The sequence below is a fragment of the Colias croceus genome, chromosome 17 (genome assembly GCF_905220415.1).
Source record: "Colias croceus chromosome 17, ilColCroc2.1".
Classification (NCBI taxonomy): Eukaryota; Metazoa; Arthropoda; class Insecta; order Lepidoptera; family Pieridae; genus Colias; species Colias croceus.
In genome coordinates, this window is record NC_059553.1 from 3,085,543 (window position 1) to 3,107,775 (window position 22,233).

Consider the following 22,233-nt stretch of genomic DNA (forward strand, 5'->3'; position numbering starts at 1 on the left):
GCTTATAATTGATTAATAGCTACATTAGCATATTACTAAGCTGTCCATACCATAGCTAGTTGTATAATCAGTCAAAACGTGGTAATTTTAACACGACCGAAGATTATTAACATAATTTATGACTAAATTGTTCTGACAAGCCTCTCGCAATGCTGTGACTTATAAATATTTAAATCCTTTCAAATTTTAAATAGATGGCATTAACCGCTTTTTGCTATTCGCCGTTTCGACTAGTTTCCATATACGAGCGCGTATTAGAAGTTTATGGCTATAACTTAATGTGACAAATTGGTGTTGGTATGTTTCTTAGCATTATATTACATACTAGCTTTCCGCCGGCGGCTCCGCCCGCGGTTTCAAAGAAAAACTCGCATAGTTCCCGTTCCCGTGAAATTTCCGGGATAAAACCTATCCTATATTACTCGTGAGTCGTGGATAATGTAGCTTTCGAATGGTGAAAGAATTTTTAAAATCGGTCCAGTAGTTTATGAGCCTATTCATTACAATCAAACAAACAAACAAAGTTTTCCTCTTCTTAATATTAGTGTAGATAAATGAGTTGGTTCGCCCAAAGTAAGAACCGTTTCATTCGATTATATTCTGTAAGCAATAATTTAACAAAATAAATTGAATGTCCTTTATTTTTGAAATAAAATTAGTTCACACAATATATAATCTGTATCACGATTTTTATTTCATCCTAGTCTCTGCTTCTGATCTGAGGGTGACACAATATTTTTTTTAAGTTAACTACGTAAATGTAATATTGACATTGTATTTTGTAAACTTTGACTAGGTACTTCAATCACGGTTTTGATTATATCTGTGAATACAAACGAGACCTGAATGCCTGAATCTTTTTAAATAATGATTGTTGTATAAATTAATTTGCGCTACAGCAAAATAAACTTGTTTGATAAATTGAATCAAGATATCGTAATGTTAAGCTTTAAAGCAAATGAGATGCAGATCGGTTTCGAACATTTAATAGCACATTGAACGCTAATAAATACGCATCTATTATTGTCTGAATAACGTGCAATCATGAGCATGTTCGCGTTCAGTATCTCAATTCAATTAGGGATATTCTCGGTGCAAATGTTTAAAACATTTCGTTAGTGTATCGCTAGCCGTATTATAACAGTTTTTTTATTCCTGGCAACACAACGGGGGGCGCCACGGGCGGTCCGCGAAACAGAAACATTACAAGCTCGGCACAACTTTTGCTATTTGCTATTCACATTTTATAGGATCGCCCATTGACGCGCACCACTTATTTCCTGAACAATATAACGCGGGAACGGAACAAATGTTGTCGCTTCGTGACCGCTGTCGATGGATTTATTCAAAATAGGTACAAACATTTTATGTGTACTTTTCCTTTGTTTTGTTCGATGTGCCTTGTGGAAAATTATTTTATATGCATTGTTAATAAAATTTATATTGGAAATGATACGTTTGTGGCTAGTTGTTATTTAGCCCCGTTGCGAGACCCGCTTTGCTCAATCAACAGCACTCTATTAAAATCACACTTGATTAGATCTCGGTGTGGCTTAATTGAACACTCCAGTTGCGGTATGCATGCCTGATACCCGGCGCAGTCCGCGGCCCGACCGAGAGCTCTCTCTCTACGAACCTTTTTTCTTTTTGCTCCTTCATCTCGTCCGATTCCACTTTGAAATTTTTCTTTTGTCCCTTTTGTTTGAGTTTTCATATCCTTCTGTTTTCCGGGTGGATTAATTTTAATTTACATTCAGACTTCGCTTTGTTCTTTTTGTATATCGTGTTTCTCGACATTGAAATGTTTTATTGGTGGGAGGCATGCAAGTACGTTAGATGGAATATTTATCGAGGGGTCGCGGGATCACATCGCCGCCCACTGGCAATTTGCCGTGTGCCCGCGGCGCATCGCGTCCAATGTTCAATTCCGAGACTTGTTCTCCGACTAAACGCTATGCTAATGTAATGGGGCTCCATTTAATCACGACCTACGAACAACATCAAATACTCAATGAGACTGTCGTTTGAAATTTATTTACTGTAATTGGTTTCGATAACAACTGCTAGTTGAAACAATAGAGCGTATTTTATTCGTAATTTCAAAACGTGAGTCATTTGGATGCTTTGTTTTTTTTCTACTGGAAATATACCTACCTGACTCCTTTGACAATTACAATCCTTCCCAGAAGGATCTTAATGTGAATATTGAGTCATTTTGAACGTTATAGATTCGACATTTGCATATTGGAATTCAATGATGATTATTGATGGTATATTTAATGTTTGTTGAAAACGTTGTACAACGTTGAAAACAAGGCGCTATACTTTTATCGCGCCATCAGTAGCACTTGTTTACGTCGGGCATGTATGCATACATGTCCACATGTTTAGCACTCAATTCGCGTCTATTTCTCAACAAGGCTTGTCTTTTCGAACGGAACCGGTCCGAGCGAGTGTGTGCATTCGCCACGTCAGTAGTCGGATCGTAAATCACTGTACGAAGCAGTAATGCGTAGATAAGAGCTCTCATGTTTATCCATTTCCCCTGAGAAATTTCTAAGGACATTACCGACCGTGACGCAACAAGCAATTACCTAGAGTAGACATGAAATCTTACAATCTCATAAACGGCGACGACACTTTGTTCCCAACACAAAAGCCCTCTCATTATCTTTTCATAAATAACTCAATTTATGTTTTAACCACAAAGAGCTGCAGAGAAGCGAGCCGTAAATAATACATGAATGAGTACTTATTCATGCTTTAAAAGGAGTCTTTTATTACGCTAACAAATAACAGTAGTAAAAGTTATAACTTTATGTCGTAATAGCAGTAGACGAGTATAGATTACGATAATTTAGATTCAAGTGAATTCACAATGAAATTATTCGAGCAATAAAGTTTACTAATAGTTTCAATAGAACCGACATAGCCCCGAGCGGCACGCCATCTCGCTTGATTAAGGCCAATTACGGCGTTCACGCGATTATACTGTCGCGATTCACGAATAACCCGCCATTTAGAGTGAGGAGTCTTTCATTACCCGCTGTGCATTCCGATGTCTTTTCAAATTTCTACACTGTTGGTACCGACAGGCCAAATAGCCTTGTTATTTCTGTTAATATGACAAAAGTCCTAAGGTATTCGCTATGGATTAGTCCCAAATGTGTTGATAGATACATTTTGTTGATATTAAAACACGTTCTACTGCAAGTCTGCAACTGACATAGTTAATCGTAAAATGTGATATAGTTTTATGTAAAGAAATAATAATAAAGATATTCAGAAAGTACCTAAATGACTTTCGAGTATCATGATATTCGTGTACACCCGTATAGCGGCAAGGGCTAAGAGCTAAGGGCCAGATCGTCCCGATAACCCGCCCACTTGGCGCATACAATGCGGATATAAATCGAATGCGATTCCGATCATTTTTAAAACAAACATGAACACAACGCAACAGCCAAAGATAATATGTATAAATAAATAGATTATGAATACGATTTGTAGAGACATACGCATTTCGTGGCGAGTGAAAACATTTTATTGTTCTGGTGTTTTGGCTTTGTCTTCACGTCATGTTGTTTGTTAAAAGAAAGTTTAGAATTTCGATGTTTTTTTCTTTAAAGTGTGTTATGCGGTATTGCGGATTACCAACTTGTATGTTCTCACTTACTTTTGAAGGCATTTCAATTTCTTAGTTTTGTCTCGTTTCCTATGGATTCCGTGACTTCAAGAGGTAACTTATATTCGTATCATTAAATATCCTCTTGAGCATTAAGTTATCATATCGAAATTGTTTTTTTTTTCTCTCATATACCTAATTTAACAACACAGAAGATTTAGTTTGTTAAACTATCCTATTGATCATCATTAATTATAGATATTTGTAGACTTGTAGTCAAGTTAGTTAAAAATAAAAAAACACGAATCGAAAAGTATCGATTCTTAAAATCGATCAAGCATAACGATCGATGGTACCAGGGTAGTATGATCGTATAGAGGCGTCAGGCGAGACGATACGAAGGTCGACAGAACCAGTTTGGCGGGACGATGGCGCGCAAGGTGCCGGCGGCCAGGTTAAGTTCACTGTATTAGCATCATCGCCCGCCCTTTCATGTTCCTTATCTCCCAGTCTAGGCGATATAAATGAGCCTATTCAATTGTACCGTGAAACACCTTCGGGCACTCAGTCTCACAATATGTTTGTGCATTTAACCTTAATAAAATGTAAAAGTGAGGCTCAAGTTTTCTTATATAGGTACCATTTCAGTACATAAATGATTAAATGAAGGCAAAATGTATCTTACAGTCTGAAAAGTCCATTTGAATTGCATCTTAATCGAATACATAAGTATTATAATCACGATTCTGTGAAGTGGATATTCTAGAATTTAGCAGAAATTATTTTAAAGTAGGTACGTATGAACTATTTATTATGACAAGCGTATTATAAAAAATAACTAATATGAGTGACAAAACACATGTTATGCTATTGCTATTTTATAACAGAATATGACAAATGTTCATATTATAGTTAATATTTTATAGAAGTATATTAATTATTATCAGATAGATAGAAGTTTTATAATTTGATAATATAATGTTTATACAATTGAAACACTTTACGTTTAATTAAATCTTACGAGTCGTAAATATTAATTGTTATTATCTATTAATTCATTTAGTTACCTTATTAGTTATTACTTCCCTAATTTTTTGCACAAGCTTTAATACGTCATGAGTCATCGTAATCGTTACTTTTGTGAACTTAAAATCATAGAAAATGTTGAATTGAGAAACTGTTCTTATTTCATAATATCATGCGTTGTTTTCAGTTTTATTGATTTATTCAAACAGTCGCGTTCGTCGGCAAAATGTGTATTTTATCAATCAATTTTTATTTACATATTCGACTTTCATTTTAAATATCCTCATAATTATTACTTGCAGAACACAGTATACTGTGTAAATATATTATAATATGTGAACAGATAAACAACAATATTGCAAAGCAGCCGAAGCCCATGCACTGCTATAAACTCATTATTAGAATGCGAAACGCGTCGTTACATTGAACATGTATGGTACTCTAAGATTTCTCAAGGAAATTGATCCGATGTTGACATGAAGTCGACGAAATGTTTTGTTTGATGTTTTAACTAATGCTAACTAAACATACATTAAGCATGTGTTATTTTTAATCATAAATGTAAATTTCGTTAATGTACATTGTACGTTTCTATTATGCTTACAGGAATGCGTAGTTAACAATTTTATGTATGTTGTGTGGTTGCTACTTCAAGTAGTATTTATTATTCATCTCACTAGAATATTCCATTACAATCGTATCTTTTTAAACAATATTTCGTATCGATAACGATAATCCTATTGTCTATAAATCTGTTAACGGCTTGCCATCGCATAATTATTTATTGATGAGCGCAATAAAATCACTATAAAGCTATTAAGGTAAGTACAAACCCTATCGGTTGTCGTGTGACGCAAGTAGCGATATAATCTATTAAATATAAAGACATTATGAGGCAAGAATCGATTACAAGCTAATGCCTTCATTGAGCCAAGATGATGTAAGGCTTTACTGGTGTCGCCTAACAAGCTAATAACAATGTACCGTAACTTGAAACCGATAATGTATGTACCTTTATAAACACTTATATTGAGGTCAGCCCGCTTGTTTCATTTAATATGACCGAGCTAATGTCGTAAATATGAAAGTGATCGTGCTGCACTGAATTGATTTAAAGGGAGTTTGACTCTATTAAATATAACTATGACTTTTAAAGAGTTACCTACGTATATAGTAATTGGTTTGCGATTCACACCTACGCTATTGTACATATTTCGTCAACGTCAATAGTTATTAAATGATAAATAACATAAAATGTAAATTTTCTCTAAATGATTGCATTAATTTAATAACATGTAGGTATAAGTGAACGACAACGACAGAATAGTTACTGTTCTCATTACAATATATTATGATTCAAATATTACGTTTTTTATGTAAGTAGATATAATATATGTATATTTCTATTAAGTAAATAAAGCTTGCTAATACATTTGTAACGCATTTATCACAATCATTTATTCACGATCACGTCTTTATGACGTGTGTAAAGTGAAACTCAAATAATTTGATGATGCGATTTTTATATTCAATCCTAGTCGTATTTGAAAACGAATCAGTATAGCAAATGTCGATGTAACAAGCATGTCGAAAATCAATAGCTCCCAATTACTTGTCAAACATGATACAGGTCGGCGATCAATTTCAATGCTGAATACAATTTAAAATGCGACTCGTGTGATGTGTCAATACGAGTAAAATGATAAAATTTAGGATGAAAATACCGCTCGACGCCAACGCGCCAGCATTCATCACGGTTTGAATAAATATTTAACGCTTTTACTAGAATTTCAAGCGGCAACAAGTTTAACTGTTTGTAAAACTGATCGGGTTTGGTTACTTTTTAATCCGCGGTTCGCCTCAGTTTCTTTGGTGTAATTGAGGTGGTAAGATCCTCGTAGCGCTCGGCTCTAAACTTTGTTTGATGTATCGAAATTCGAAATGTCAGTGTTTCTACATAAGTTTTATCACATGTTTTGTCGTCTCTATATGAATAGTTTTATTTTCATAGTTTGCCCTTGTTTAATGGTTATTAATTATCATGATAGTCTAGTTTATTTTATTTGAGGATTCTGACGATTAATTTTGTTTAAATCGTCGATTCATCACCGTTATCATGAATTTATAATTACCGAGTGAGGTTATCGTCAAGACTCAAGATACAAATAAAAAATTCAAACTTATCTGTAACAGAGATAAACATTTTAAACAAATATACAACAATTAACAATATTGCTTTACACGAATAGAAAAACTTATGAAGAGGTTGCATAATTACAATTTTACATAGCACGAGTAGGTATATAGAACAATTTAATAAGCGTTCTTTATTTTCATTATTATAATTGTATTCAGGATTCAGTGCAGTGAAACGCTTTATTCTCTCGCAAACGACGTCTGACTCAAGTGTAGCAATTAATATCTCTTTCCCAGAATTTCGTCCATTGTAGTTCCCGGAACGTATTTTAAACGATTTACGCCACAATTATCCGTGGTTCATACAATGTTTTTTTCAAATTAATCGCGTTACTGGGAAATTGTATTTACGACTCTTCTAATAATCTGGAGTTTTGATATTACAATATTATTTAGCGATTTTGTATTATTACCTTACAGCCTTCTTAATTAAAACGTAAAACCAATTGACTGACCTATTTTTTTTCTGCCGCTAAAATCTCATTTGAATGATCTCCAAAGAAACGATTTTAATTTGTTTTCCTTTAATCAGATCGTCTATAATAGTATTATGAATATATTAATTTATATTGGCAGTTTGATTAGTAATAGAAAAACACTAGACGGATGTTATTTATTACATGATTTATGTGAATACATTAATTTTAAATCTTTTGAGGATGGTATTTTAAATGTCTTTGAATAATTAATTAAAAGGCACACCTACATATTGGTTTAAGTCATTAGGTTATTAAACGAACAACTATACGTACACTAACAAAAAAACGAAGTGTACCTATGTAGGTATTTATTTTCATATAAAAATACCTCTTTAGCAGCTATTGTATCCTATTATTAAAGGTCTAAAATTTCACCTCTTTATAATCATTTAAATTTCATTTCTCAATTACGTTTTTCGGTAGATAATTTTTGCTAATATTAAAAGTAAGAAATTTTTCTAAATCAACGCAATGTAGTTTTTGATATAACCCAGGGCCGGTTTCTGTTAATTATAACAATCCACACGGTCACAAACATTATCTAATAATAAGCACTCTTGAAATGTAACAGAGCAAAAAATATATAAAGAAACGCGTGGAGGTGTACTTATCGTTGGGAGCAATCTCATGTATTACGGTCTTTGATCTCTTATTAGCTATTAAGCTTGTAACTTTGTTGTTACATTCTTTGTTATTAAAACATTCACAGAATTGAACGTCACTTTGTGGAGCCTTATTGTGAAGAGGCAGTTTGTATTAATAAAATATGGATTTGTACTTTGTGTGATAATTTATTACTCGTTCAATTTTTGGTATCTCTTAGATTTATTTTATATTTAAAAATAATTATAAGAAATAATAATTATCTAGGAAACTTCCCTATTTCAAATAATTGTAGGTACAATTATATATAGGTAATTCAGATAAAATGTCATCTATTTTTAACCGACTTTAATTTACCGTTATCGCTCATCAAAACCATCTTTCAATCTTTTTATTTTTAGTGTTTCGTATTATGATAAAAATAAAAAAGAACTTTGATAAAATCTGTAACAATACCGAGTCGATCGTATCTAAACGATTTTGTAATATTGAACTGTAGAGATTAGATTAGACGCGAATAGAGCAAAGCTGATCTTAATAATCGCATTTCTAACGGATCGCGTAGGCCTTTGTGTCTGAAATTGGAGAGCCATATCTCGGCTATATTGCGTTCCAGCATATTCTGTGCCAACACTTGTACCATTATGAGATCCTTGTCATGTACAAAAGACTAATATGCTTTACGGAATACGTGATTTATTACGTTCGCAAACAACTTACTGGAAGTGTCGCGATTTATCCTTAAATCAATCCAATTACCGCTGTAAATAATTACTAAAGACCGGACACCTGAAAGCGATATCCTTTGTTTAATTTAGTGGGACAACCGGCAAATCTGAAGGTGCGGGGTAGCTACGGTTTCCATAACAACACGCGCCTGGTGGTCTCCCCCGCCGCCCGCCGCCGCGCGGCCCCCTCGCCGCGTCACCTCGCCCCCCGCGGTGTATCGATCCCAGCGCCCCCTCCCCGCGCCGCTCCAAATCAAATTACAGGAGCGGAGCGGGAGAACGGATGGCTGCTGGCAACCGCGTACCTCTCGCCGACTCAATCAACTTTGTATTGGCCTAATAGTATTTTAATTCCATTGCCGCTTTGAACTGAACACTTACACCCCACGATAGCTTGTTTGCAAATTAGATATACGCTACATTGTACGCTCAGCTCATGTTTGTTGACACTTGCAAATTAGTTAATTGGAACTTTATTGTGTCTTATAAAAGAGATCATCGCTTATCAAAACATGTAATCTTTTGCACGGACTACATTGAATCTTATTTGATTTTTATTGCATATAAAGATTTTTTAAGACTGCTGTGTAGCAAAAAATAAAATATGTTCATAAAATACACTACTCAAAACAAAATAGGGCCCACCTACACTTATCTCAAAGTTTTGCCTACACGTAATTTATAGGGTAGTTATTGGGGTACTTGAGTATTCCCTTACGTTGTTGACATGTTAACGAAACTTTATTGCTGTTTTAACTATTCTTTTTAATGTTATTCTCAAGTGGGTAACCAGAAAAAGTTAAATGTTTCAAAATCACGTTATTTCCAAATTCTCAATCACTTGTGTTCAAAGTCTCATTCTGAATGTTACTGTAGCACATCGTTATTTTTTAAAGTTTAATTTGGTTTCGGTATTATTCGTGATTATTATGCCTAGATCTCGCGTTCATATGGATATGGAAACGGCAGCAAGAGCAGTTACTTTGCTTCAAGAAGGAAATTCTCAGAGGTCGGTGGCAATACGTCTTGGTGTGCCACGTCGAGCTTTCCGAAATGCTTGGGATCGTTATCAAGAGACAGGTAGTGTTGCTAGAAGACGTGGAACAGAAAGTACTCGGGCTACAACAGCCCAAGAGGACCGGTACATCAGACTAACAGCGCGTCGGCAGCGGACGGTAACCGCCCGTGCCTTACAAAATCAACTGCGTCAATCTACTGGCACGCGAGTGAGTGATCAAACCATTCGGAATCGACTTCATGAAGGTGGCCAAAGGTCCAGAACTCGCGCTGTTCGACTGAAAATGACAAGTGCTCATCGTGCAGCACGATTAAGGTTTGCTCGTGATCACTCAGACTGGTCTATGGATAACTGGGGGACAGTACTGCTTACGGACGAAACTAAAGTGAAGTTTTTAAGTGACGATCGTCGAGTGCGTGTATGGAGAAGGGAAGGTGAACGTTTTTCTGAACCTTGTGTCCATGGAACAGACCGATTTGGAGGTCCAAGCGTCATGGTGTGGGGCGGCATAAGCCTACATGGCAAAACGGAGCTCGTAGTTCTTGATGGAGGTACCGTGACTGCTACTACCTATGTCGAACGGGTCATCCGGCCTCACGTGATCCCATTTTCACAAAGAGTTGGCGAAGAATTCATCTTAATGCAAGATAATGCCCGCCCACATACAGCCCGTATCACTCAAAGAGCACTCTCTGATGCCAATATAAGAGTTCTGCCGTGGCCAGCCATGAGCCCTGACCTCAATCCAATAGAGCTCAGGGCGATCAATGTGGGATCAATTAAAAAGGAGCGTCAAAGCAAATTTCAGCAACGTAAACAGCCATCAAGATCTCATAAATGCTCTTAAAGTCTGTTGGGAGCAAATACCTGAAGAAAATGTAACCCATTTGATTGAAAGTGTCCCAGATAGGCTCAGAGGAGCTCATACGGAGCAGAGGGGGTCCCACACGCTACTAATTACAAAAAAAAAACAGATTTTTTTTGTTAATAAAGGTTTTATTGAAACTTTTGTCATGTGTCTTATTTGTGCAATTTTTCTCTAATACTGTTAATTTTGCATAATTTCCATAAAATCACTAATTTTTGCTTAAGTTTACCTTAAAACAAATTGTCCTACACCTTGTTCGTTTATACCCATTCATAAAATAAGAAAAAAGTGAAGAGTTTTTACAACACAGCAAAAAATCAGGGTGGGCCCTATTTTGTTTTGAGTAGTGTATATCAATATTGAAAACGCTAATTTTAAATATTTCAAAGTACGTTTATGTTACAGTGAGCAAAGGTCTAAATACTCATAAATATTTTCTCTCGTAGGCTAAGCATTTGTGAATGAAAGCGCAGAACTCTTATAAAGTGTATTAAAAAGAAAAGTAATCGTTAAGAGGCAGCAGTTTTGTGGGTTCTGAGTTTTTTAAGTGCTTAGGGCGCACATTTTTTATCATAAATGGGGGAGATGCAGGCGGATTCAAAGCAAATTTACCCGGAAAGCTGACTTTCCACCGACTACATTATTATGCAAGTAGGTACAGCGCGAACCGAGAAGGATTTTGCTCTACCTTGCATATTATCTGCGAAACTATAAAGCGTAGTAGGATCTGCTTTAAATTATAAACGTCTCCAACTTAAATTTCTTGAATAACATTTGAAATGAGATGTATTTAGGTCTGTTATTCCGTGCCAAGTGTTCCCCGCTATTATCTAATGCTGCATCAATCGGGCACTTCGCATATGAATAATAAATTAATAATATATCGTTGCTTTAACAAACAATTTAGGATCATTAAGAAATACTGCTATGGAACTTGCAAACAGTCCATTTACCGCGTGTTAATAAAGAATGTAACATGAATATCGGTTTGCTAATTTATTACATTGTCTTGGGATTTTCCGAACAAAACACACAGATAAAAGCCATCGATAATCAGTATGATATAGTTTCTACTATGAGAGGTCGGAAACATCATTAGTGTATTATAAATAAAAAAATAATTCGATTATAAATCACTTTATAAACGGTAACATATTAATTAGTGGGTGAGCATTTGATGGATGCTAATCCATCCCAGTAATTATTAATTATTGTTACATATTTCAGTATTGTTAATTTATGCTCGTAATATTGTTAATTAATTGAAATTGAAACATTAGAATGGCATCCACATTCCATCGTCAAATCTGTACCACCTCTCGGCCGTTGCCAACGAATTAGTACTATTAGTCATTCCGTCATGTCATAATAATCCCGTGTTGAAATAATACAATGATTGATTAGCGGAGTGGAATGTGCGGGAGATGGAAGAACTATAACAAATGCTACATGTGCTGTTTATTTTATATCGTTCAGCAATAAAATCGATTATCGTATCGAATCGCGAGCGAGGGGACGACAGCCGCTCGGGGACGTTTTAATGAGCGAATGCCGTGTCGCTCCTCGCCGAGCGCGCCGACCGCCGGAACATTAATTGTCTCCCTACGAATAATGGAAAAAGTGCTGAAAAGATATTTATCACATCAGCTGCAGCTCCTTGTTGACTCACTTTATTCGCTACATTTCATCGCTTCACAATCAAATATATTATCAAGCTCGTCGCGCACAATTCTCTCTCTTTATAGGTACTGTTTTTCTAGCGTCATCCGTAAGGTATAAAAAGTTGAACCATAGCCGTGCAATAATAATGTTTGATAGATAATATTTTGTGAATTTGTGGCACACGACGAATTTGTCGTTAAATGATGTTAGCGTGTTGCGTGATTGTGATGAGCACGTATTTGGTTCGCTGCCAACAATGTTTAGACATGTTCGCGAGTAGTATCAAGAAAATCTTTTTTTTTGCCTGTAGGTGATTCATAAAGTCTCCATCCAAGTTTAACTAACAGCACACTTTATGAAAGTTAATAAAATAGGAATTCTTAACCGCGCAATTCAAAGCAACTTCATTTGGTCATGCAAGAACACTAAATCAGATATGATAGTGACGTTGGATTTCCGCCAAATGTGACTTTGTTTTCCAACTTTAGCGAGCATACAGAAGCGCTTCGAAGAAATAAATATAGAAAGAAAGAAGTTCTTATCTGTGTTGGTTTACAAAGCGGGACGATTCCTTGCTCTTACATCCGATAAATTAATTAGAAGTGGTCAGTGCGGCGGCAAGAACACGTGTAGTTAGCGTCGAGAATTCGAGATTAGCTGAGCGATATTGAGTGACCTCAGTGGGTCGTGACTCGTGGGGCAATTCGGTCCGACTAGAGCGCACATATCTACGTATATAATCTAACTATCGAACGCTAATAAACACCTACGACGCCACGCACGTACAAAGCTACTTCGTGCGGACACAAATTGCTTTTGTTCGCATCGGACGTGCTGTGATAGAACCCGCTGCAATTATTTCCTTCTTATTGCGGTTGACGTGTGATGGATTCACAATAAGCGCCTCGGCTTCTATAATTACTGAGCTCATCGTTGGTATTAAACTATCAATATAGTACCTATTTATTGACAATCAAACATTCATTTATTTAATAATACAGACATTCTAAAATTATTGCCTAAATATAATTATGAGCATTTTAAACTTATAAATTATAAAACTTCTACGACATATTGCGACAAAATATGGATAAAATAATCAAGAAAGACGCAACGCAACGATTTTTTTGGTAGGTTTTTTTTAATCATCATCACCTTGCGCCGCCATCGTATCTTTTAGCGAAGTACCAGGCGAACATATGAGTGAAGAGTTCGTAATGTCATGTCGTTTGTATCGAAGTCGATACGCGTGGGTGCATTTCATATTATTATCGGAATCATCTGAGAGATGAGTATACAGTATCGAGTCTATTCTCACAGAATAATCAGTTTTATCTGTGATGAAAAATTGAAATGTTTCTGATTTATTGTAGTCTTATGTGTTAAATGACTGTAAACTTGATTATTATTTTGGAAGTAGAAAAAATTATTAAAAAAAAATAATTGATTACAGAAACTTTATTTTGATTAATTATCAGAAACCTTAAAAAGAACTGCAGAGGCCGGTGTTAGATTTAACTACGATGATTTTTTAAAACTATCTGCTTGCTTGAGCTTCTTATTGTAAAGAAAATAATAATTAAAACAATACACACATAGGTAATTAATTAATTATTTTAAGTACTATATTGGAATGATTTACACAATGTAACAGGGCCATCGTTGATTTGGCCGCAGGGGTAATGGGGTAACATGACCACACGGCAGGTGACATTTTATAATTACATGTAATTATTTTCTACTCGGCGGACAGTTGTTTTCATAAAACCTTTTAACTCAATAATAGCCTTCATCGTGACATATTGAATAATTGAATATGTTTTCATTCAATTTATATTTGTATGGAATGGATATTTATGATTATAACGCTATTATCGTTTTGAGTGGTCTAAAATACATCTAATTAAAAATAACCTCAATGAGTGGTTACTTATACCATTAAGTAGGTATACACTATACATTCCCCCTGGTATAAAAAAAAGACGTGTGGCACTCGGGGACTGCCGCGGTAAAGCTATTGCATAGCATGCCTTCAAGCCGCAACTCCGAGCCCGTCGGAGTGGGGAGCGTGAGGTTTTTTCGTTACGGAATTTCTCGATTCGGTCCCCGCGCTCAAGGCAAGCGATAGAAGCAATATGCAATAGCTTAAAAAAATAATTTATAAAATGAATGAAATTACATTGAATATCTTCTCAATCTCAAATCTCTAGTCTATGTTAACGAATTAAGATCATGAATAATAATAATGTTAAATTTTTCAAATGAACAAATAACACGTACACATAATTTCAATTGTGATGTGTGATGTTATAAAGCAGAGGGTCCACTAGAAAGCTGTTCTCTGTATAGTCAAAATGTATAGGGCGTTAATAATTTTTACGGTTCGTTTGTTACACACTTCGATGGTTTTACCGTTCAACAATATAACATTGAGGTTAGATATTAAATTACTTTAATGTAGCTGAAATCTAGTACTATGTTTTATTTCAAATCCCATCTGATATTTAATACCTATAAACCGACAACCGTGAAAGTGTTTTTCTATTTCAAGTTGAGAGGTTTGATTACGTATTAATATTATCTACGATACTATAATTATTCATGCAACAATAAGTGTTAAGTATGCGATTATTAATCTAACAATGTTATGATTAATTATTTAGTATTCTAAATTCTAATGCGAGTCGCAAACATTATTAGTACACACGCTTTGCAGTAGGTACTAATTAATTTGTCATTAGTTTCAAACAATTTCTACGCAAGTATACTTCAAAAGTACTCTTTCATAATGATAGCTCGGGGCAAAATTCAGTAGTTCACCCCTTTATTTCTTTTTTCTAGCCCCTCGCCGAACATTGCATCTTGCCGCATATAAACATGCTTCAAGCTAATGACAGTGGATAATTATTGTTATAAACTGACAGTCCATTCGTTACCTCTTACACAAAAACGTTTGTTCATACCGTGCAAACGATACATAAATGGCAATAAAAGCATTAACAACCGTACAAGGCGACCGACGTACCTACTAATGAATACCGAACTTTAAATTAAAATGAGACGTAATGTGACAGTAATCAGACTTTTTACTTTTGTTTATTGTATCGATTAACCCACGCGTTTGACATACCGCTTTTATCGGTTTATCTTATCGCGTTTTATATTATGTGTCTCTAACAAATAATTAGATTGTAAAATACTCAAGTTGTGTGTGTAGTTGTGTACTGAGGTTTGATGACGGGGCGTTTCTAAATTCATTTAATGTAATGGAATAAGACAATAAACCATTTTGAAAGGCTTATTTACATAAGGTTCTCCTCACAAATATTTATACATAAGTATATATTTTATTTCATCAGTTCTGTTGACATTTTAAATGTTTTAATCTAATCTTTTATTTGATTTTAATATATGTGTTATAATTACTATGATTGCGCAAAAAATGACGATTATTTCAGGCCATGTTTATATTTATATAAAGTGATAAAATTCTTCTTTTTTGAGGCTGTGTTTATTTATACTTTAAATAGGTATGATACATTATCATAGTAGCCGTAGGACCAGGGTGTCAGCGATAACGCGGAATTGACACCGCACCATCAATCACTTTAGAGTGGGTCGAGTGAGTGTCGAGTTGCAGTTGTGGTTATCGCGTACAAATTGCTGTCACTTCGGTGATTAACAGCGTGCCATATGTCGAAGAGTAACATACTTAAACGAAGGTTTATTCAGTTTGAACAGTATTGAAATTCATTTATGAACTGTTTTGAATAAATATTATGTTTTAACAGTTATTGCATTATTAAATAATTTTTGGTTAAATGATTTGATTCGAACTAAAAGTGATATTTGAATTGATATTTTGTATACTTACAAGTAACCAATTACATATTAGGCAAGCATGTAACCTAAGTTATAGCACAGACTAATAATAATATACTACGTATACAATATAGTTATAGTGACCGTTTGTTCGTTACATTTATAGAAAAGTAATCTAATTACATACATATATATGCATTCAATTACTGTTTCTTGTTTTGTAGGTAATTGTTTTAAAATAGATTGAAACGTGCACATTCCGTTTTAAAACATTGGTAAGTTAATGATGTTTTACATCAGCGAAATATGATCGACAACTGAGCATGCTAAGAAAGCATTATGTATAACAATGCAATTGTAACTGTCATCATTATGAGTACAATAAAAAACATTCTCCCACAGATTATGCAATGCTCATTGTGGAAATAAAACCTCTTTACAGTTTGAGCCACTGGCTGATTTTAACTTTTACCGACAACTTTTTTTTAACTGCATGTTTTTATATCTTATCTTCCTTAAAAGGGGTTATCGTATCCATTAAATTTTATTGGTGAAGAAGGCCTTTAAAATCTAGATTCATATATAAATAGAAACAAATTTGTTTGGCTATGGTACTTTCTAATATGTGATTTCCATTTTTATCACATTTGGCATGTATAGATTTAATTTAAATGCTTTAATAACAATTTAAAAACATTATAACGTACAGTCGCCATTAAAACCCTAATATGTATGACAGCTTGCATCAGTACGCTAAAGTTGGGCCGTTCACCGTAGTGATTATAGTTTCCGGTATCAGTTACGTTCCTTTGTATGCATTGTTGGCTTTTGGAGGAAGCTCATCCGGTGACTGAGGTTTCTGAGAAATACAATTGTTTTCGTGTATCACATGTACCTGTGCAAGCCAGCATTTTATTGTACGTTTGACTTTGATATAAAGATGAGGTCGATTTTATAAGATTGTCGCTTAAAGTTTAAGTTCTATTTTATAATTGGATTTAAGTTTATAACTGCTCGTAATATGCTTTCATTTTTTTAACAATAATAAATTCATATAATATTAATTGAATCATTGCGCTTTTAATTAAAAAAGTTTTAAACAAATATAATTATGTATACGGATGGTAAAATACAAAACACGTAATTGAAAATGCAAAGTCGTAGGTACCTACTCCCCTCTCATATACAACCGCATAAATCTTTGAAGCTGCGAAATCAAAGTATGTATTTAAATAATACTTAAGTTTTTCGTATTCAAAAAGTATTCGTATTACTCAACAAAGAGCCGACCGCATTGATCTCAACAAAAGAATATGAGAAATATCTGCCTTCACGGCGTAGATAGCACGTCTTCGAACTTATCAGAAAATTCTTCCTTTAAAAACATTTGAACCCGCATCACAATTTTGTATGAACTATATTGAGGAATATGAAACACGATGAGCAATTTTTAAAACGATTATGTCACCAATTTATCTTATCTTAAATATTTGCCGTATTTGTGTAGTGATAGGATTCATTCATTTTCGGTTTAGATAAGTGGGTGGCTAAATTCTAGAATGTAGGTTTTCATACTTTATGTGTTTAAACAATATACATAAATCCTTACTTGCAATTATTGTTATTGTTTTGTTTTATAATAAATGTCGTAATTTACCCATTAGTCCAGTCTGTGGGGAAGTGTAAAAGCCTCTGCTCTACAAAAGGTGGCGTAGAAAATGTTTTGAAACAATATTGTTAAGGTATGAAAGGTTAATAAAAATCCAAGTTTTCGACCTTGAATCTTGATGGACCCACGCGCTAGCCGCCATCTTGAATTAAAGGTGCTAAAATTAGGTATAATTTAAATAACTTCTCAATTGTTTACTAAATCACAAAAGTGTCTATGAGGGGTTCAAAGAAGACAAAATTACCTACATTTTTTTCATACATGATTATTCTGTAAGTCTTAAAGGTAAAAAGTTACAAGCGACGGAAATAATAATATTTGTACAGAAATCATATAATTTTAATTTTGTTTAAAAATTGTGCAGCTATCAATTTTTAATTCTTTTTGATGGCCCGGACTGGTTAATGGTGGCTTCTTCATTATCGTCGCTGAAATTTTCTGTTTCATTGTCTGTATTTTTAGTTTCCAATCATGAAATTTCGTCGTCATCACAGTCTTCGTTATCTATCTGAATCTCTACTGCATTTTCACACAGCTGACCACTACAGAATCCACAAACAATAGAGCATTTTAATCCAGCTTTTCTGCAACTACATGCTTTCCTGCATCCTTTTTTACAGTGGCAAGAACTTACACTTAAAAGCATCTGAGGTGCTGCTTTCTCTGTCGTTGTTATTGGAGTGAGCCTATTGGTGTCATATCTCCAGCCCCAGTCTTCTGGATTTTTTTCAATTCCATACCATTTTTGGACTTGGTGGTATGTCCTAAACGCATGATACCATGCAGCGTCCTTTGTTGGCGGCAAAGAAGCAAGTTTAATTTTACTTTTTATTGATAACTAATGATTCCTTATCCATGTCCCCTCTGTACAAAGTTACTAGAAAGCGTGCTCCAGCGTCTTCGATTTCTTCGACGAAATTTCATGGTTGGAAACTAAAAATACAGATAATGAAATAGAAAATTTCAGCGAAGATAATGAAGAAGCCACCATTAACCAGCCTGGGCCATCAAAGAGAATTAAAAAATGATAGCTGTACAATTTTTAAACAAAATTAAAATTATATGATTTCTGTAAATATTATTATTTCCGTCGCTTGTAACTTTTTACTTTTAAGACTTACAGAATAATCATGTATGCAAAAAATGTAGGTAATTTTGTCTTCTTTGAACCCCTCATAGACACTTTTGTGATTTAGTAAACTATTGAGAAGTTATTTAAAATATACCTAATTTTAGCACCTTTAATTCAAGATGGCGGCTAGCGCCTGGGTCCGTCAAGGTCGAAAACTTGGATTTTTATTAACCTTTCATACCTAAACAATATTGTTTCAAAACATTTTCTACGCCACCTTTTGTAGAGCATAAATACCTACAGACTGGATTACATGCCAATGATTAAACGTTGAATAACAGACACGTTTGATTTATCATAATAATTAATATCACACATGATATTTAATAGCATCCTCAATGACGCTAATTACGGCATACAGAATGAGGTTGACATTAATAATGCTCTTGTGAGTCTTGGGTAACATACATAATAATTATTATATTCGAAGAAGAAACAGAATTATGCGACGTTTTCTAGCTCGGTCTGGTTAATTCTCTTAAAATTTCGAAAATTAATTAAAAGTAATCTCGTGTCAATTTATTCATTCCCCACAAAGATATTTCGTAAATAAAATGCCCTGTAATTATCCTTTTGTTTAAAGAAGGCCTTACACAAATAAACTTTACGAGTCGAACGTCCGCGTCGGAGCATAACTTTTTTATTGTCTCACGTGTTCTCTTGTGTGCATGCAGACGCGTACTTCGAAAAAAAGAACAGTTTTATTGCCGCCTACCACACGTTATTGCCGAACATGTGGCTAAGGTCAAATATGGTCACTGAAATTAATTTATAATAATTATTATAAATATTGTTCGATTTGCATATCGATGCAATGAATAAATCTGCTTCAATCAGAATGGTATAACAGCGGTAACATTTTGTTATCCCTTCATGCATAAATGTTTGTGTAATAATTTTGGAAGCCATGTTCTCCGCGTCCCCATTCCCCTCGTGCCCGCGCCTCCTCGCTACGTTGCACACACCGCGAAGCGCGGAATGGTTCTTCTCTCTCTGTCTTTGGCTTTATGAAAATAACGTGTGCTTCAACGAGTTTCTTTATCACGTAATTATGTTAACATACCACTCGGGTGGTATGGCAGACAAGAGAAAAACTAATGTTCAAGTTACCTACATAAACTCACCTACATAGTAAATAGGATAGGATACCTATTAAACTGCGTTAAACAATCGTGTGGGTTCATACATAATCCGCTAGTTATAAATTTTTAGCGCAGTTTTACAGTTTAGTGTGGGATTAAGTTGGATTAAGTGAAGCGTGAAATGGTTGTTGCCGCTCGGGAATTGGGCATCTATTCGAATACCGCAACTCGCTTCGCCTGAATAAACCGCCATTTGTATCGCTCGACGCGTTTGCTTGCGCTCGACGCTCAGTATTCGTGCAGCGTGCGTAGATACCGCGCGCTCGCTGTGGCCGTCTTACTAGCGTTATTCGTACTAGTGACTAGTGTTGTGTCCCGGTGTCCTGTTTGACGGTTGTTTTATCTTTGTAGGTGTGCCCATTTGGATTCCCGTGCAAGATCTGGCATGGAGTGTTGAGTGATGGTGCTTTGAGATCGTGCTACTAACCAAGTGATAGTGTTACTAAAGTGCTACTAAGTGCTGAATGGATTGTGTCGTTTTGGGATTGTCATCGCCAGTCACCGATAGACCTAATTGGGAACGGTAAGAACTTATAAACTCTGTCTAATTTATGATAGCCGTGTACTTTTATTTAATAACTACTACCTGTACAGTTAGTTAAGTATTTATCTTGGGCTTATGATTCTTATATTATTTGCATGGTTTCATCCTCTTATTTGCGTTCTTCATACAAGTATGTTAAACTGTTATTTACTTATTATATTAATGTGTACTATGTATGCAACATGAAATACTATTTTCTTATCTTATTAGTTGGTTACACCTGCCTTGTTAAATTTAATCTGATAATGCGTTTATTACTCAATATACCTAGGTACTTAGTGTTGATAAAACTTTATGTAATTATGAAAATTACATGAAGAATAGATAATGAAGAATAAGAATACATACAACGAAATGTATCGTACATTACATATATTGCAATTAATTACTATTCATTACAAGTTACAACCGTATCAAAGTCTGGGCAAAGTTTGTATTACTTTCAGTCGATTGCAAACTAAACGACAATAGGTTGCGAGCGTCACAAATTTCTTAAGAAGGGAAGTCTCCCCTTCAAATTGTATAATAGGTTCAAGGTACATCCATAAAAAGAAACCTACCTAGGTAGGTATATGTTACCTAACAACTTACGGAGTTACATCCATCGTGCATACTAAGTTGCTGTTAAACAGCTGTTAAATATCAATAAATCAATAACAACTCTATTATCATTTATCTGCTTAATGTTTGAATCCATTTGAGCAATCTGTTCGAACAATGGCGTGGGTTAACATTCGTACAATGCTTCGTAGGTAGGTAGTAGGTACATCTATTTAGCGTTAGATACCAAATAACGGTATCAATTTGATTTGACTACAAAATGACGATGTTACACAGAATATATGACATTTCTTTATTTTATCCAGTATACCTACGTACTATAGTAAACAATTTATTCATAAAAACAGGCTATTATAATATCTACCTGCTTAAAGAAGTTTGAAATTGAAATGAGTCATCGAATCAAAAATAACACGTTGAGAACAAGATGAATAGGTATACTAATAATGTGTATAAAATGTTGATCTCTCGTACGTTATAGCAAAAACGATTTGAAACAGCCATTTGAACAAGTACGAAACTCAATCTGTTTGCGTTCCTTATACTGTACGGTTAGCATTTTCCTTCGAGAATCTCGCTTGAACACAACAGTAGTGAGCGAGACGACATAACGAAAGTTCACATGTTAGAAGGGGATGAAAGAGGGAAATAAGTCGGGGCTCAGTTGGTTTACCGCTTTTTATTTTATACAGCTTTCATATTTAAAGACTGGGCTTTGTTTTAAAAGAAAATATCTTGCAGGTTTAAAAAGTTGTAAAAATTCATTTTGTAGCTCTCAGATAGAATGAGATGGAGGTTTGCGTGGGAAATTCTCGTATAGAAAGATATTAAAGATAAACAATTATAAAAGTTTATCATAATTTGAAAGAGACAATGTAAGTATTGTTATTTGTTATGTTTCGTTACGTAGGTACCTATTTCCGTTTGTTCTTTATATTTTATGAGAATGGATTGATGTTTTCATTTATCATTTCATTCAAAGGGAAAGCTTAATTTATTATGTATTACCACAGACTAATAATAATATACTACGATTACTTACAAATCAGTATTTCAAGCACAGTAACTATTGTAAAACTAACAATTTGGACATGAAGTCGTAAAAGAGAAGTTTTTTGTTTATTTTGAGACATCAAGAGGGTCGAAATCCATTACGGG

The 22,233-nt window shown here is 34.6% G+C and overlaps 2 protein-coding genes across 3 annotated transcripts in view; both read left to right on the plus strand.

The window, feature by feature from the left end:
* The window catches only part of LOC123698909, a 194,707-nt gene that overhangs the window by 48,560 nt on the left and 123,914 nt on the right, over positions 1-22,233 (plus strand). The window lies entirely within an intron of this gene.
* LOC123698897 (zinc finger protein 608-like) overlaps positions 1-22,233 on the plus strand; it is a 94,822-nt gene that overhangs the window by 3,805 nt on the left and 68,784 nt on the right. The window contains exon 2 of one of the 2 annotated variants that reach the window (XM_045645713.1): positions 20,322-20,493. The gene's annotated coding sequence lies outside the window, so the exon portion shown is untranslated. Of the gene's footprint in view, positions 1-20,192; positions 20,494-22,233 lie in introns of those variants that run through there. The other variant, XM_045645714.1, reaches the window with a different exon arrangement.